The sequence below is a fragment of the Mixophyes fleayi genome, chromosome 3 (assembly GCF_038048845.1).
Source record: "Mixophyes fleayi isolate aMixFle1 chromosome 3, aMixFle1.hap1, whole genome shotgun sequence".
NCBI classification, from domain to species: domain Eukaryota; kingdom Metazoa; phylum Chordata; class Amphibia; order Anura; family Limnodynastidae; genus Mixophyes; species Mixophyes fleayi.
Window position 1 is genome coordinate 187,006,393 of NC_134404.1, and position 6,475 is coordinate 187,012,867.

The 6,475-nt window shown below is 42.3% G+C and overlaps 1 long non-coding RNA gene across 1 annotated transcript; it reads right to left on the minus strand.

Moving 5' to 3' along the window:
* Positions 1-1,340: 1,340 nt before the first annotated feature.
* On the minus strand, positions 1,341-4,521 carry LOC142142829 (uncharacterized). The gene is made up of 3 exons (XR_012689346.1): positions 4,382-4,521; positions 1,671-1,746; positions 1,341-1,439 (listed from the first exon to the last, which is right to left on the minus strand). It is a non-coding gene; the product is annotated as an uncharacterized LOC142142829 (long non-coding RNA).
* Positions 4,522-6,475: the final 1,954 nt, after the last annotated feature.

Sequence of the window (6,475 nt, forward strand, 5' to 3'; positions counted from 1 at the left end):
TTGCCCATAAACCTGGGTGTAATTGCGCATCACAAATGAGCATTTGCACCCCAAGTTTGCACTTCTGCAGTTGGTAAATGTCCTGTATAGTCCTATTTTAATGCAAGATGAAACATAAGAAAAACGGAATATGGTGAGGATGGTGTCAACTTATCTATTAAAAAAATGTGCCAAGACTGTTCACATATTTGGTATATATTTGGTGTATCTATTTTAATTATTATGTAATTTTGTGTTGGGAAAGCTTATTATGTGAAATGATGCCTTCTGCAGCATTTTAAAGGTGTGCAGATACCAACATTTTGTTCCTTGACAAAAGGTAAATTGCAGCTCACTGTCACGAGCCGCAGCGGTACTCACAGCCGCTGCAGCTCGCTTCTGTCTTCTTCTGGCGTCCCGGCCGTCACCTTGACGACCGGGACGTCATTTCCCCTTCCTGCCCGGCCGTCATCAGGGCAACGGCCGGACGCCTCTACAGTAGCGCTGCGTCTCGGCGGTGCTGGTAGCCGGGTGCATGCGCGCAACAGGCAGCCTGTGGGCTGATTTAATGAGGAGGGCTGAAATTACAGGCATTAGCCTGCAACTGTGTATTTCAGGGTCAAGCCCTGATTGGCCCCGCTCTGTCTAGTAATTAGCCTGCAGGAGTGTATCAACTCCTGATTGGTCTGTGTCTGTATTTAAGGCAATGAGGTCTGCTGCCTCATTGCCGGTTATAGCTTCTGTTGCCAGTCTGCTGACCTGCTCTATGCCTTGTTCCTGCCTGTTGGACTTTCTACTGTTTACCCGTGTATGACCCTTTGCCTGGATTTGGACTTTGCTTGTGTATCTCGTGACCCTGACCTCTGGCCTGTTTACCGATCTTCCTGTCTGCTCGTGACCCTTGACCTCGGCTTGTTAATTGGAATTGCTACCTGCTGCCGGCCCTTGACCTCTGCTTGGACTTCACTTCGCTTGCCTGGGTTCTCCCCAGCCGGTACACACTTCACGACCCTCTGTCAGTCTGCAGCCCAGCCTGTCCCCACCATCAGGGGCTTCAGTGAACACCTGACTGGCAGAGTAGACTCCGGGTTGTGTTGTGCCGGCTGGAGGGGTTCCTAACACTCACCATATTACACCACAATGTTTTTTCCAACATCACTGGGTTTGCAACCAACCACAAACAATAGCTTTCTGTATGTAGTGTTTGAACCCTAGATGATAAGACATTTTGTAGACCCAGTTCCTATAGAATTCAAATAGTTTCCAAGGGAAACCATTGTAAACAGTGAGGCAATAGAAGCCAATTGATACACTCTGATAGATACACATTCTAACAGATGAAAGTAGCTGTAGATGACCCTTTACAGTTTTATTTAAATGGTGAGTTAACACATAGTCCATCAACAGTACTATATATAAGACAGGTGATGTTCTTGTTCACACCTCAGATCTTTGTCCATCTGTTTACAAAACATTGCATCTGGCATGTTAAAATTATTGTATTCAGAATTTTTTTAAACCAATTTAACCAGTTAATCAGGTATGATTTGTGGAATCTTGTCATCTGTACACAATTTAGTTTTTATAAATATTTCATTAAAACTAGCATATTTGATATCAAAATTGATGCTTTTGTGCCTAGCTTAAGTCTGATGGTGACACATATCATAGGCAAATGTAATCTAATTTACCTTAAACGTTTGTTTATCCAGGCAAAATATCCTAGAGAGACCTCCTCTCCCCCAAAGCTAGAAGTCCTCCAATCAGCTGTAATTGGAGCACAATGCTGTTTGCTGATTACACATAGAAATTTTACAACCAGTGCTACAGGTAGCTAAAGCAATGGTGGGGAGAAGTAAGAATCTTATACACAGCAGAAAGACGTGACTGTCTTTTTGTAGTAACATAATGAGCCCCAGTACACATACATCTTCATTAAACATAGTATTTGTGACACATTAAAGAAAAAGTGAAGCAATGGTCTGTGTGGATCATTATATCTGTTGTTCAAGTTCCTTTGATGCATGTCTGTTGCCCATATAGTCAGACATGCAGCCCTCTGAGCCTTCACCTAGGGCTCCCCCCTCCTTCCTGAAATATTGTTGCATTTGTTTGCTATAAATTGTAATACTAGTTTAAAATGCCTGCTGATATATTATTTTTCTTTTTTAAATGTACTGTTTTAACTTATTACCAAGATTAAGGGTAATGTGCAGGGCTTTTGAAGATTAAAGCATACTTGCAAACTTTAGATATCTCCCCTCCGGGAGGGGAGATCTTGCTGCCACATCCTGAGATCGTGGCCACGCGGAACGCATCATTAAGTCCTGCCCCTATGCTAAACTATACACATTTTGGCCTATTAGATCAGGAGATGGGGCCAATTATTCCGGCCTCCAACCACTTCACTCACGAAATTAGCAAGAGGCGGGAGGTTGCCCTGCTCTCCTGGGAGTCTGGGAGAACTCCCAAAAATTCACGAGTCTCCTGGACATTGCGGGAGAGTAGGCAACTATGGGTTAGATGGCTGCCCAAGTATATCAGGTTGCCTATCACTGCTATTATATTATTATTATTATTATTATTATTATTATTATCATATTTTACTTATAAGGTGCCATAAAGCTTGTGCAGCATCGTATATAGGGGGTTAAAACATACTACAAAATTACATAAGGACATACAGAAAAGAACAATTGGTACAGAAAAGCAAAATAATAAATGCATGGATGTAATTAACAGAACAAATCGCATGGCATACAAACACAATTCAGCATAAGAAAAAACAGGGACAGAGAGGAGGACGGAGAGCGGGCAGACATGAAACATAAAATACATAAATGAGAAATAGGGTAAAGGTTTCAGTGAGAGCGTACATTATAAAGGGAGAGGACAATGGGAGACAAAAGGAGCAAATGGGAACAATAGGCATTGTGTGGTTCACCATGGTGCAGAGGTCTGCAAGATACTGCGGACATGATGGAGAGAGGCCTAGATGGGCTATTATGGTGCAGGGGGCTAGGTGGTACAGATAGATACTAAAGCCACTGCATGCATTTTATCCTTAATTGCAGTATAAAACCTGTGCTGAATTTATAGACAATCTGAATTTGTCCATTTCTATTAAAACAAAATCCCAAATTTCTTGTGACTTTACAATGCAAACCCCCAGATCTCTTGTGTCTTCACTATACAGACCACCAAATATCTGGTGGCCTTACAAGGCAAATCCCAGAACTCTTGTGTGTACACAATGCAGACCCCAAGATTATACTTACTGATCCTGTGGTATTGCAGTGTCTCTCTATAGTTATGGCTGGAGAGGAAGTGCTGGGAAGCTGTCATACCCACAAGATGTCATACCCACATCTGTCTGATGTATAGTACCGTCCATTCACCAGAGTGCCGGAACCGCCTAGTGGGCATCTGGCATTCTCATTGGTGAACGGCTGGTGCTTGTGGCCAGTGGCTAGCTTACCACATGCAGTTTACTGGGTTTCCAGCAATCTGACTAGTGAATGTCCAGTATTATCCATTAATCACAGTTTTAGGAGCAGTCTACTCATCCGACTCTCTTTGTGACTTGGCTGAAGAACAGACCTATATACAACCTTTTGTAACTAATATTAATGAATTTTCAACTTTAACTTGTAGTTGATAGATTTGACTTATTTTATATTATTTTACCCTTTTTTGTGTGGATTGAGCAGCATGCAGTCTACAAATATATTTTGTTCTCCTTACTGTGGCCACTATATCGTTGTCTGTCATACAATATAAAATGTATTCCACCCATTTCATTTATATTTCAATTTTAGTAGCAAAGGGCTGTTAGGAAGGGAGCTCTTGAGTCAATATACAGATAAGTAGGTCATGAAGTACTAAGCTGCTTTCTAGGGAATTAGAGAATTGTGATTTAAGGCTCTGTTCCTCCTGTATTTGAAGTAAATAATTCCTAAGAATGACATTTCCATATATTTAACGTTATAGAAGGACATTGTGAACTGAAAGAGACTCAAGTCCAAGAGGCTATTCTTTCAATACATTGCTGGTGAAGGAACCATTGCATTTTAAAAATAAGCAATCACTCCTTTCCCTTTCTAAAATGAAACCAATTGTTCCTTGGTACAAAGTACTTTTTACGCACAGATATTAAAGAAAGTGTGGGTGATTTAGAATGAGGATGCAGAGCATCTATGTATGTTCATTTTGCAGTTTAGAAGGTGAGATTAAATAGTGTTATAGTTAAAACATCACCACTATGTACTATAGAGTTACAATCATATTTGACCATGTAACTCCTGAAAATAAGGGTACATAGGGGGGCGACCTTTATTTCAATTGAAACATTTTTAAGTGTGCAAAGTTATGTACATTTGGCATGATGTGGTGTTGTACTTACATTTGGGTTTTTCTTAGCAGAAAATATGCATTTCTGTACTGCGTATGAGCACAAAAACATGGTTGCGCAATTTCAGATGCATCTTACACTTGCAACTCCTTCCACTTAGACAGGTGTGATTGTAGATGTATGTAGATGTATGCTATGTGTGGTTGGCGGAAGTGACATCACTGCCATCCACCTGCTATTCAGGAAGTGCTGGCTGACAGGAAATACCTGGCAGCCATCTTCAGTTCTCAGTATATACCACATAGTAAAGACATGTTCTCACAGTTCTCCAGCTTCTTTTTGATTTGAACTCAGACAGTTCTACAGTGATAGGGGAAGGAAAAGGGGGGCATGTGTAAGCAGAGTATCGTAACCGTGACTGAGTCAGACCAGGACAAAACTTCTTATACACCTGTCAGGAGCTGTGTCTGCTGGAGGTGCAAAAATCTGATCATCATCAGCATGGACCTTTGCAATGTAAAAAAGGTTTAAATAAGTTAACAGTATGATAATATATCACATATAGGTGCACTATCTAGAAGTAGGGGCATGTGTGCTTCTTGGAAACTAGAACAACCACTGATTCTAGACAATATGTGACAATAGAAATTAACCCCAGCGCACAACTCTAGATAAGCAATAATCTTCTGAGTGTAAATGGCTACAACACATATTCAGTAACAGTCTACAGATGTAACAGGTGACTAATTATTAAATTGGATGGATTTACTACTGGACAGTAAAACTTTTGATACAAATACATATCTATATGACGGATATAACTGAACCATTCACTGTAAGCTCAAGAGTGTTGCAATAAAAATCAGTCAAAAGTTCTAGCGGTCATTAACAAGGAAATGCCTTGGCCTAGGCTATCTTCACCATGCAAGTTGTCTGAAATTAGAAAAAGGAGTATCAATATCTATGTGCAAGCATGTCAATGTGCCAGCTTACTCTAACAACACAATAGAAATAAAGAATGTATTACCTGCACACGTGCAGTTCTGCTGCCCTGTCTCCTGAGGAAAAGTAACTTCCCCACAATTTATGTATATATCGATGCCACATCCAGGGGCGGATTGGCCATAGACCTCCCCGGGAGTTTTCCCAATAGGCCGATGGCCCCACCCCATGACGTCACGAGGCTGCTTGAGCCGCAGGACCAGTCACATGCTCAATTATTTGGGACAGAAGCTGGATAAGCTTGGCCATGCGCTGCTCTGCCTGTTCCCTTACAGAGTCAGCGTGGCCATTTGTAAAGACACCGCAGCCTCGTCGATCTCTGTGAGTGGCCATATCAGAAGAAGTGCCGCGGCCTGCTCCTCCTGCTCTTCACAGCCACCTCTCTTTCATTCCTCTCACTCACTGAGGAAATGACGCTGCCTGTTCCTGTACCAAGTAAGTCTGCACACCTTTACATACGCGCTCCTCCATTTTCCCCTCTGTTAGTTTCACCCTCTGTTTATGTCTGTAGCAGTCTACCTCCCACCAATCTGTGTCTGTCTTTGTCACCCCCTATCTCTGTCCCCCGTTGAGTGTGTGCCTCTGTCATTTTGTGTGTGTGCCTCTGACCCTCTCCCCTGCCTCTGGACAGAGGTGGTTGTCAAGCAATGTGCCCCCACTTTGCACACTTTCTTTAACTGTGATCATCCACTGAATATTAATATTCTTTAAATTTTCCTTGTTAAACACTTTGCAATTATAAGTTTGTTCCTCTCCTCTGTCCACCTCCCCTGCCTTTGTGTGCATTCATCTCTGTCTCTTCATTGTGTGTGTGTGTCTGTCCCTAACTTTCTCCATCTTTGTGTGTCGGGCTCTGTCTACAATTTTGTAGGTATACCAATGTCTTCCCCATGCGGTTCTCTGTCCACGCCCTGAATTGTTTCAGTGTCTGTCTCCACATTAAGGGTGACGGTCCTTTTCTTTCTTCCCCTTTATTTGTATGTCTTTTAGTGTCCCTTCATCTTATGCCCCCCCTATTTCTCCCATCTGCCCCCACAACCCACTGGCCTCATTACTCCTTCCTCCTCTTCTGTTAGACGATCTGACAGGCAGAACCATTGCTGGTGGCTGCAGATCAGAAGTGACGTGGACGAACAGAAGCAC